The sequence below is a fragment of the Protopterus annectens genome, chromosome 5.part0 (genome assembly GCF_019279795.1).
Source record: "Protopterus annectens isolate FY-2018-M chromosome 5.part0, PAN1.0, whole genome shotgun sequence".
NCBI lineage: Eukaryota > Metazoa > Chordata > Ceratodontiformes > Protopteridae > Protopterus > Protopterus annectens.
In genome coordinates, this window is record NC_056735.1 from 1053711802 (window position 1) to 1053724763 (window position 12962).

Consider the following 12962-nt stretch of genomic DNA (forward strand, 5'->3'; position numbering starts at 1 on the left):
GGTATAGTGTGTTCTGAGTGTACTGCAATAAATGTGTTCTTAGACCGGTATTGATATAACTGAGTAATGCCAGGTACTGTGCAATACAAATTACGACATCAAACATACTACTATTGATGCAAAAAAAGGTACTACTGTAGTAATAATGTGTAGGAATAACATAAGTATATAGTGTATTAATATTAAGGATCTTGTAATAAAGTATGCCATGGTTGAAACTGTGATGGTAATAACTGACATTCATTCATCATCTACAGGATATCCAGTACATCTGCAGTCAGAATTCTGAATGTAATAAACTACTGTGTCATGTCACCCTCAATAACGTTCTTTCCCCAAGTGTTGTGTTTATTCTGATCTGTTGTTGAAGAAATCCAATTGTACAGGTGCTCCACAGCAAATATGGCAATGACACCATGAATTGTCTGGAGTTTGGCTGATAAAGAACTGTTATATTAAAGTGTAGATAGAATGCAATCTGATATATGTTCTGCACTAAGATCTGAAATGTAATAGTAATGTGAAATGTATTATAGTGTGTTTCCCTCAGGATTGTGTTAACCTTTGCATTTCAGCTATATGTATTCCTGAATGTAAGTATGCCAATGCAGGCAATTATGAGACTGTAATAGCTGTGCACTGCAAATCCACCATACATATTCCGATCCACTAGGGGGGGAAATGTGTACACTTACATTCCAACTATTAATATACACTTCCCTTACTATCTCTGTCATGCATGAATCTTATGCATGTATGTTCAACTGTCACTGCAGTCTTCTGTGACAGTCTACCTATATTACCAGGTCAAACTTTGTAACCAAGTGAGCTTTAGGCACAAATCAGTCAACCAGCACACGGCAATAGCTCAGTAGCTCAGTGTAATAGCAAATAGATATGTTGTTAAGTTTTACACAAAGAGACCAGTGTTTGAATCCAGGGACCGGTACTAAGATGTGTTTATAGTAAGATTTGTAGAAACTGTCATGGAGTGTTAACAGCTATTTTCTTCACAGGGCTTACAGGTAAAGAAATGTGTGTAGCAGCTATATGAAAGGTATACTAATAAACTATGTACAGCTGTACTAGTGTGTAAACAGCAGTGCTCAGCAAGTTGATAGCACTCCATTAAATAAAATGTCAGAAAGTACTGTAGTATTCCAACTGAATTAGGCAAATTAAGTATTCTCCTGTTGGTACGGCTGTATGCCAGTTGCGTCTGTGAATGTGTGCTGATAGTCCAAACCCATGCCTACAAATGACAGCAAGGTAGGTATATACACCATGCACTGTTCCCAATGTATATCTCTCAAGTGTCACACTGTCACGGCTAGTGATCACTGTTGCCATTAACCTTGGACACAGATATAACTCCATTTGAAGTATGCCAGTAGCACACTCACACAACATCAATGCAGGGTACCCCTTGTTAGTCATATATGTTATCCTAACATGTACACGTCCCTGTAGTTATGTACCTATAGTTCTCACAGCTTGGCCCATGCCATTCCATGTCAATAGCTGGAGATGTATATATATGCTACAGAAGCTTTAGGGCACATGTAGATGTAAAGTAAGGGTAGACATGTAGAGTATTTTGCAGTACTGTTGTGAAAAATGTAGCATATGCAGCTGTTAATGGAATGTTTTTCTCTCCCCCACCCCTTATATGCACCACAAATTATTATTGTTATACTATGGGTATGGTTTAATTTTCACATATATTGTTCTGAAAACCTAATGTTGGGTCTTGTGTTGTATTAGGGATCATATATTTCAATGGTTGCATACTAAAATACCTTGTTGAAATGCCACTGTTGTTGGCCTGTTGCAACAACTGCTACTGGTATCTTGTTACAATGACTGTTATTCCATTTATGCCTGTGTTCCATATGCTATGCAATTCAATTGTTCTGGGTTAATTGGCACACCCGTGTATGATGTTATAACTAGCATTGACATGTTTTGTGCATGACTAACCAATACACTTTGACAAACCTTAACACCATAGCACCTTTGGGTATGCCGATCCCAGCGGATCTGCCTGTCTTGCCTCATCTGGCCAAAGCATTGGGTCCCTGCACATCTGGGACCAAACCTTGAGCTGCATTCTCTGCAGGTCCTGCCCCACCCTTGGGTGGAACCGCCTTGGGGATCCCCTTCTGGGACCGGGTGTGGAGAGGACCCTGTCACCTGACACCAGTTTGAGGTATGGTGTGCAGGATCATCCAGTGGGATTTAGATAACCACCTGTGTCAAATAGAGGGCAGACTGGCACACCTCGAGGGGCAGCCTGGCCATGGGAGCCAGCCCCCAACACAGCCACCTTTGGGGCCATGAAGGGGCAGCATGGACTGCCCATGGGTGGTGACCTCAGTCCCACTGTTTTCATCTGGGGGCACCTGGGCCTCTAACTCCCAACCTCCCTCCCCATCCAAGGTGTTTACCCCTTTCATGTGTCATACACCACCCCTATCTGCTGTCCTGACTATCTGCAAATGCAACTTCTCCTGCCCAACTTACCTCCCCAAATGTACCTACAACCCTTCCCCAACATCCCACTCTCACCTTAAAAAAGGGGGCAACTGTCCCCAAGAAAAAATTTCATCCCACACATAGCTCTACATTTCGCACCCCTGTACACTGCCATTAATCAATTTCCCCATGACTTAATCAACAAAGTTATGTCACCTGCAACCCTCCCTGTGGAGTGTGTGGCTCCAAATTCCAAATTGTCCACATCATGCACAGCTGTTGCTGCACAAGAAATGGAGAGTTATGGTCCTTTGCTAAACCCATACTGCACATCCCTAGTTGCATTTTATGTTTTCCCCCCTGCTTGCCCCCATTTCACCACTTTCCTATCAACCCTTTTTTCTTTTCTTTTTTTGATAATAGTGCAGGTTTAAGTGGGGATAAGCAGCACTAAGTGAAGCTGAGTGGACCTAACTACCCTTTGGCATTGCAGTGAGGTGCACAAAACAATGCAAACCTGCTTTAATCACCCTATCTGATTCAGACACTGCTCTTTCCAACAACACAATACTCAGCCCTGACAAGTCTGGAACCCAGGATCCTCTGCACTACAGTCAAAGCAACACACCACCAGGCCAACTGAACTCTAGAGAGTTAATGTTGTTTTCTAAATATATTATGCAGTACAATCATGTAACATTAGGGAAAAAAGACACCCCTCCTAAGTCTCAAACCCAAAACCATCTGCACCACAGCCAGAGGAACACACCACTAGGCCAACTGAGCTCTGGAGAGTTACTGTTGTTTCCTAAATATATTATGCAGTACAGTCATGTGACATTAGAGAAAAAAGACACCCCAGCCAAGTATTGGCCTCAGGACCCTCTGAACTACAGTTCACTACAATACACCAATAGGCAACACAACTCCGAGGAATTAGTGGTGTTGTTACCAAGATATCTTTAGTACCAGTGTCACCACTTCTACATATAATGTGATAAATGACAGTGTACTTGGGCCTGTGATGCAGACACCGAACCAGTACACAGCCAAAAACATGTTGATGGATTGACGGGAGGCCTACCATATTAGGTACAGCTGACAACTGCACAGACTGTTGCAGAATGTCTACAGTCGTGTCACCTACGTATGGCATGGTTGTCATCAAAGCTATTCTGTGTGATGATGTAATGGCAAGGCAGTGCAGATTGGATGGCTATGATGTGTGACACTGACCTGTCTGTCATGCTTTTGTGAACCAAACACATATGTTCATGCCAATCCTGTGTAACACACTGTATGCATACACATATGTCTTGTAAGTACACCTCCCATAATAATGACTCCGTAGCTCTATCTGTAATATTCCCAGCATGTCTAACATCTGGACACCCACAGTTCAGGCCCACAGTTCAGTCTGTTGCATGACAACTACATGCTTACGAATGCAACCTACAAATAATTGAGCCCTACAATGTCCAGCAGATCTGCTTGCTGCTACCACAGTCACTGCCACCACAGTAGCATGTCAAAGGCCTGGAGGGTGGGACACGTCACAAATATCAATACATGTCCTAAACCTCACCTACCACTCTCTGGATGGTACTACTACTTAACAAGTATAGGAGGCACACACCTCACCTGGACTGTAATGGGTACCCTCACAATGGCCATGCTGTGACACAACAGCTGACACTGCTCCCTCACTGACATATACAGCTTGCTATCTCCCAATGTTTTCACAATTCCCAGTATGACTCCTTCCCAGAATGCATCAGCTGCAGCCTGCCACACATGCAGCTGCATGTTCAGCTACCTGCTACAGACCTACAATACCTCCCAAACACCTCGAGCAGGCCATCCACACAACACCCCTACATGAAGGATTAGGGGGATGTTCAGGTGACAGGGACATGTATCACAGTCTACAAACATACACAGCTGATACACCAGTATCAACTGCAGCAGCATGCACAGTCATACAAAAAGGATGTATGACACTCACATCTGCCTGTCTCCTTACTGAGCTCAACACATATTTTTAAACAGTAACCTGCCACAGAATCACAAACTCTGTTAACAATAGCAAAACATAACATGCAAAACTGTGGACATAACACATCAATCCAAACAGTGAACAGTATTTCTACATCCCCTCTGTGATGCTGTAGCTCCCACACCTCAATAATGTCTTCCTCACAGACCAGGAAAAGGGCTAAGGCCTACATGAAGGCCTTAATTATAGGACTGTGTTTCCATGCCATCGGCTAATGGCAATGCAACCCAGCTGTTCTGGATGCAATTAGCTAGTAGGAGTAATAGATTGGTGTACAGGCAATCACCTCTTCATGAGCATTACCTGCAAAGGGCAAGCTGCTCCCTATGGTAAACAGGTCTGACACTTTCTTCAAGAAGACAGACTGTGATTTTCTAGGAGACTACAACTGGATGTCCTCTCACAAAGGAGTACAGCAAAATACCAGGTATGTCATAGAATTAAGTATGCAATGGAATGCAGATGGGGGATGCAGTCATGGGAAACAGAAATTTACACAGTAGGTCTCAAACATATGTCTTGGACTGACATGTTGCTGTTAGTCTGCTGTCCAACACCTATGGCCATCTATTATGGCTCTGTCTGCAGTGACATAGATCACAGCTCTGGACTTGACTCACCCCAGTAATGGTCGGCTCATGTATGACTGCTGCCGGATTGTCTGTTGTACAATACTGACAGTATGTAATGGTGGATACAGCTGGCATATCACACAATGTAGTGTCAGTGAGCCCCTCGCATTCTATGAATATCATACAGGCTTAATTTAAAGATTGACCAGGTGTCCCTGACAGTTCCTGATGTACTATGGCTGGGTCGCTGTATACTCCACACCTGTATCTCATTGCCTGACACCTATGGCTAACATATCTGATGACTCCTTGCAGCATGACAGCAGGTTATAGGCACTAGTAGTGGGGGGACACTGACTCTGCCGCAGCAGCAGTGCATACATATTGAGCATACAGTGTAAGGGAATGAATGCAGTACCAGATATTATTGTACCATACTGTGTTCCCAGGGGCCTAGCATGTCACGCACACATTCCCCAAACTCTAAAGACAACAATTGTGTATTGTCCAACCTGTGTCCGGCAATCCACAGTTGTCTGGCAGGGGGTCTACATCTATCAGGCATGTGTACACATTCTGCAAACATCTGGGTACTGCAGATGTCAGACACCTACAAGGAGGACACCCTACACCACATATGCACTGCTTTCAGTTATGTTGTAGCACAGCTGTTACTGGAATGTCCACATGCACTTGTACTACCACTCACCTATTTGTCGGATGTAGGCCGGATGACATGGCACTGTAACATTGCCCATAGAGGACACCCAACAGTCAATGGCAGTGATGGGTGTGGACACATAACAACACAGTCTGTCACAGCACTCAGGCCATATCTGGTATTCCTGGTACCATATGAGGTTACTAGGCAATGGGCCCTGAGCAGCCATATGCCTAGCCCAGATGTTAGCCCATGCATATGTGAGGCAGTACCTGCTGCCCCAGTCCAACAGGGACACAGGTGGTATTCCAAGGGTGTATGTGCAGTTAACCATCCAGTTATCCAGGTTACGTCTGCAAAGGTGTAAACAGTTACCCTTCCTGATGTGGACAGGATGCCCATTCCACTACAGGGTGAATGTGTGGGAATATGGGATTTATACACCATTTCCCTTGATGATGTACCTGTATGTATCACATGGACCATGTACAAGGTGTACCTTACAACTAGAGCAACATTGTCTTGAAATGTCATGTTGCCAATGATCTGTGTCCACAGCTCCCTCATGACTGATTGTGTACCTAGGATGCTGTTACTACAGTGATACTATGTGGGGATGTCACTCACCCCAAAGAGGTATGGAGCCTGAGGCCATGTGTCTGGCAACAGCCATGTATCTGTGTGAGACCCTCCTAGGCAGATGTCGATATCACTATGGCATCCGGTGACAGACACAGCATGCAGTTGTCCACAGACATGGTCAGGCAAAGGCTAATGGTAGTTACATGCACCTCAAAAGTGTACATCACACATAACAGATGCCAAAACATGGAACAACAGGTAACACACATACTCATGGGTCAACCACTTGAGGTGGATTCCGCTATGTGGGATAGGTGGGTCATGTCAGCACAATGGTGTGAAACCCCTATGGTAACATATAGTGTGATGTATATGTGCGGGTGTTATGTGTATAATGGCCATGGGGGTTATAGTGTCACAGAGTTTGTCCAGGTAAAGGTACGCAGTTTGCACTGTCACCCCCTGTCCATGGCTTTGGTGACTGTGTCATACAGGTCAACTGAATGTAACAGACATGAACCCTTCCTTGACAAAGCATAAGTGTGAGTGATGGATTGTGTGCAGGTCACCAATGTGCTTAATACTGGGGTACACTATCAACTGTGTTATGGCCTTGCAGAACAGCCTATTTAGGCTGCTGCGTCTATCATGTGATTGAGTGTGGGACACACAACTTTAATCTAAAGGGGTGACAGTGGTCATCCATCAAATGGCTGGGACAAAGGTGGTAGTTAGTCCCCCTGTGAATATGGTTATAATGGCATTTTAAGGTTATGCTTGGGGTCATATAGGATGCATCCTGTGATAGTCTCCCATGGACATGTATACCATGACTTTCACATGGCACTGGTGACCTGTTCCCTACATATAGGATACGGAAGAGGTACTCTGACTATCCTGATGTACTGATGGGGAAGACAGGGGGTGAGGCATACACTGACTCTGTCAGGCATCCAGTATGCTATAGCAACAGCACTGGTATTGCTGGTGTCCTTGAGCACCTCAAGTGAGCAGTTGCAGGTGCAACATGTGTTGTTGCAGACATATTTGCAGTAGGGTAGATGACTGTCTGCAGTGGATGTAAACAATATAAGCTCTGTGTTTGTTGTGCAGGTGTGCAAGACTGATCCCTTTCTCATGTACATGCCAAGGAGACATTGCTCCAAGTGGGCACCTGCCTCTACTGTGTGTTGGGAAGCAGTATGTCATCCCTGTTATGGACAGTATGTATTGCAGATTTCCACCAGACAGGTGTTTATATTCTTCCAGACGATGATGTGGACCTGTTGGGTATACCTTACTACATGTATCTATACCAATCTACATATAGCTCTTGTGTGTATGTGTGGATATTAGTGCCAGTCCTTAATGAGGGGTTGGAGGCTGTGAGGCTGTGTATACCTCCCCAAGGAGGATATATTCCATACTGGAGGTCTATGCATGGCTGACCCAAGCTAGATGGGCATTGTGGGAGATGGTGACTGCAAACGTGACCACATGATGGTTGCTTTGTCATGGAGGATGACACTGTAGAGATGCTGCAGTGGTAACCCATGTTGTGCAATGTCAACTGCAATACACTATCACCTCATATGGGGGTAGCCCCTGACTGCACCAAGGCATTTTTACATCCACTTTTGATGGCTCTCTGGCCATTTGTGTGCTGGCATGGGTACATCAGACAATGTATGTTAAGGTCATTCAACTGACCCAGGATCAGGGTACAGACCTGACTCCTAAGACAGTTGATGAGGTCCATATAGGCCGAATGGGCTTTCTGGTCATATGTGTTGGCTAGTTTCTAGCTGTGATTTGAATAGGTGTGTGCTGGCAATGGTGAACTGCCCCTGCAGTGTCCCCTGTGCATCTTACTACCTGTACAGTGTGGAGGTGTGTATATGTGTCATATATACAGAAACTCCATGTCCCATGGCCTTATTGGCTACACATTGGCATCTAAATGTATGATAGGATGGTTGACCGGGTAGGCTGGGCTGCTCTCTGCAGCTATGAGCCATGGTCTGTGTGACTGCACAGATGTCTGCAGTTCCTAGGTTTATGACTGTTTGCAATGAAAAGAAAGTCGTGTGTATACCTCTAATATTTAGCAGCATGGCCTTCACTGTGTGCTGCACTGACACATGTATGTTGGTAGTGATAACTTCACCACTTTTAATAATGGAGTCACTATGGTGCTGGAAAGAACCAGTGCCAGATGCATGAAGACAAGTAAAGGCAGATGGAGGCCATCTCTCAAAGAGCATCATGGTCTGCTTTCCATATCATCCCAGATTGACAGGTGCTGGAACCCCTGGAATATCACAGGATAAATGTGCACATGTGAAGGGCAATCATTCCCTGATTGTATTGTGGCATCGGTGTGGGTGACTGCATAATACAGCCTAAAGCTAGGGACATACCTGCTTGGGACACATAACCATTGTGTTCACCCATGTCTCACTGCATATATTACAGGGATGTACATGTCAGGTGAGGCACACCAACAGACCCATAACAGTACCTGTTGGTGAGAGGCAGCACTGCATATGCAATATGGTGGAGTCTGTGACGTGACACATAAGTTACTGTGACCATCCCCATACACAGTCAGGTCAGAGGTACACCAGTCTGTCTCCACTGGGGTCCCCTATGTGTGACAAGTTTGACATGGGCTGATGCCTGCATGGCTGTGGGACACAGGTGTGTGGTCATGTGTGGTATGTGCTGTATATGGCTGTGACATTCATGTGTATCTCTGCCTCGAGATCCACTTAGTTTGTGGATGTGGATGTTGAGGACCACTGCAGATGTGTATGTGTGTGTGTGTGTGTGTGTGTGTGTGTGTGTTTGACTGTGGGTATAGGCAACATGGCAATACAGCCTGTGTTGCTCCCCAGATCCTGATGTTTCATGCTACTTGCAGAATGTGCTATGAGGTGTTGCAATGCATGTACCTGTTGCACCTATTACTGCTTGTTCATAGCCTGTCTACATGGTCTGCTGTGTTGTTAGCCTCCTACTGTATTAGTAATCACGTGGTCTGTAGACCCACCCCTCAGGTCTCCCTGACCTTCCTACCTCAGATTCTGGAGTATATGGCTGACAATATCCTACAGTTTCCCCAGCCACTGCTGATATGGGTGTCCTGGCACTATGTAGCACCTACATCATGTGCATGGATGGATAGCCATCTTCATACACTAGCAAGGAACACACTGCATGACAAATGCAATGACAGTAGGAACCTGCAGTCCATGCTCTGTCCCTATCAAGGCCACATATCTGTGCCCAAACAGGTTGTCAATATCATCAGTACACCTCACACACCACCCAAACTTACACAACACACACACACACACACACACACACACACACACACACACACACACACACACACACACACACACACACACACACACAGACACACACACACAGTTGGCAGTCTTGAAATTAGAACCACTACCTATCTAGTTTATTGTACTATAATTTTATGCATTTATTGCATACACCATGGAGCTTGCATAGGTTCATAGGTATTTACCAGGCTAATAACCACAAGGGCCTTTATAAGCCTAGCCATGCATCACTAATCTCTGACAAGTTCTAACACCCTTCATAAGTGTAAGCATGGGCCTGGGAGATGAACCATTTACAGGTTGCCTGTTTGCATTAGAGACATTGGTGCCAAACAAGGGATGAAGTTCCGGTTTCTCATCCAATTTTCCAAGTTGCACTTGAATTGGGTTAGGGAGGAACTCTTCTTCAAATGGATGGGGAGCCTGTTCCGTAGATGGGGTAGTCTCTGGGATACATACCTATCTCTCCAGCAGGTCCTATTTATATCACAGGCAAGGTTTAAGTTTTTAGAATGGGTAATTCTGGTACTGTTTGTTTTGTGGATATGCAGGAGGTCCATCAGAGTGAGGTCTGACAATGCCCTGTATGCCATGCATAGATCTCTTCTCAAAAGCCTGTAGGAGACAGAATATGGGGATAGGGCCTTGAGGCAGCCAGCATAGGACATATTACTTACGCCTTGAATTCTTGTAGTGATATACCTCTATGGATGTTCAGGTTGCTGGATATGCCTGGTTAGGTACATACCAAAGGGGGCACTGTACTTAATGATAGGTCTGATGAATGCCAAACACAGTGGAACAATGACTTCCTTGGACTTAGATGCCATACCTTTGTTTGTAAGTTTCACAACATAGAATGATTTCCTTACCACTGTAGACACGTGATGATCAAAGGCTAGATTACTATCTGTGTCCCTCTGTCCCTGACTACTGGGTCAACTCTAAGGAGTGTATTGTCAATATGATAGTTACCAGGGATGGATGACTTTCCAAAGGATACCATTATTCATTTCATGACATTTAGTTTTAGTCCATGGCTCTGACACCAGTTGTTTGTCTGTGTCAGCCCCTCATGGAGAACATTTCTGTCAGTATGAGATTCAGTGACAGCTCCTAATTTGCAATCATCTGCAAATTTAGTCAGACAGAGACCACTGACATCGGCCTTGACTTCTGAGAAGTAAATGCCAAAAAGGAGCAGTTCAAGGACTGACCCCTGAGGGACTCCACTTGTGACTGGCCTCTTTGTAGAGGTGGACTCCTAATTCTAACTTCCCGGGTCCTGTCTATGAGTCAGTCAGCTATCCACTGGGTATCATACAGGTTTGTTCCTAACCTCCTGAGTCTGTCAACAATGCCTGAGCGGGGTTTTTGTCAAAGTAGGCAGTGTGAACGATTTTGCCCTCATCCATTGCTTTGGTGACTTTCTCAAAGATGTCCACCACGTTGAATAGGCATGATCTGCCCTTAACAAAACCAAACTGGGTTGGGTCCAGTGTCTGGAGGTTTACTATATCTCTAGTGATCATCTCCATGATAATTCTTTCCATGGCTTTACATACAAGACTAGTGAGAGTTATGGGTCTTTAGTTCCCAGGGTCTGTAGATGGCCCACCTTTGTGCTGAGGGATGACTGTTGCCTTTCTCCATTCATGAGGCATGAAGCCTGTTTGGATGCCACAGTTAAATAGTAATTCCAGATGCCCTGATAAGTCATGCTTCATGCTATGTAGAAGGCATCCTGAGATATTGTCTGGGCCCACTGTTGCAGTGTTCTTGGTCTTAGAGAGAGTATTAAGGACCTGTTCCCTAGTAATAGTAGGGGGAGTTATACTTGATGATATTTCCTGAGGAAGGGAGAGAGGAGTAAAGTTGGAGCAGAATTTGTCAGCCAGGAGGTTTGCTATATCTTCTGGCTCAGTATAGGTGGTGCCATTTACAATGAGCTCCGCACATAATTGTGCATTGCCTTTGAGGTTGCAAAAATAGCTAAAGAATCTGTGGTTGTCCTTGGCCTGGGAGACCAAACTTACCTCAAATTTGGCTTTGGCATACATTATTTGTCCTCTGAGTTGTTTGTTTAGTTTTATGAGAGTGGTTTTATCCTGCTGGGTGCTTCACCTCCTAATTTTTGCCATGATTTTCTTTCTCCTGTCATACATCCGATGGATTTTTTATTCCACCAGGGTGGCTTGTTTTTATGGTTAGTTCTGTACTTCTTCCTAGTGGGTACAGCTGCCTCTATGCAGCTATTAACATGCTTGTACAGGGTTTCTGTGAATAGTTCTGTATACGCAGAAGTGTTTTCAGGGTTTACTTTTCCCTTCAAAGTGTCCAAAGCTGTATCTAAGGTGGATGACAGCAGCAGGTCCTGTCAATTAAGGCAACGGGGGGTGTCAGTAGGGTGGAACAGGCCTCAAAATGGTATAACCAACCCACAGGGGATATGCTTCACACACACACACACACACACACACACACACACACACACACACACACACACACAGTTGGCAGTCTTGAGATTAGAAGCTCTATCTATTTAGTTTATTGTACTATAATGCTACATACTTATCGTGTGTGTCATAGAGCTTATATGCCTGCAAAGTGTCCAATGCTGTATCTAAGGAGGATGACATCAGCAGGTCCTGTAAATTAGGGGAATGGGTGGTCTACAGGGTGGAACAGGTCTCAAAATGGTTTCACCTACAAACACAGTTTCCAGTACTGAGATTAGAACTCCCACCTATCTAGTTGCATGTTATACAGTGCTATGCACTTATCACATGCACCATGGCTACTTGTAAGTCCCTCACATAGTGCAGTGGATTTTGCTGGCTTGGGGCTACTACATATTTTGGGGTAGGCAGTATTTTGAAGACTGTTCCAGTTGTCCCACATAGCTGTCCATTGTCTGTTGCTATCCTGGTAACCCACTTCATTCCCATGCATACATGCAGCAATAACATACATATGCAACCACAATCTACTACCCCATTCATGTATTGTTAAGAAGAGTGACTTACCTTGTGCCAGCAGCAGTTGAGAAGACAGTGCTTCAGGGCTGACTCTGTCAGATGCACACAGTACACAGCCTATACACGGTAAGGTATAGGTAGTGCGATGTGGCTGGCATCCATTTTATTGTGTGTATGTGAGTCAGAGTGAGATATCAGTCCCTGGGCCCTTAGTGTGTCAGTGTATGTGCTATGCGCTGCCTCTTTGCCAAGGCCAGGGCGTACTGGATATGCCTATGTCTG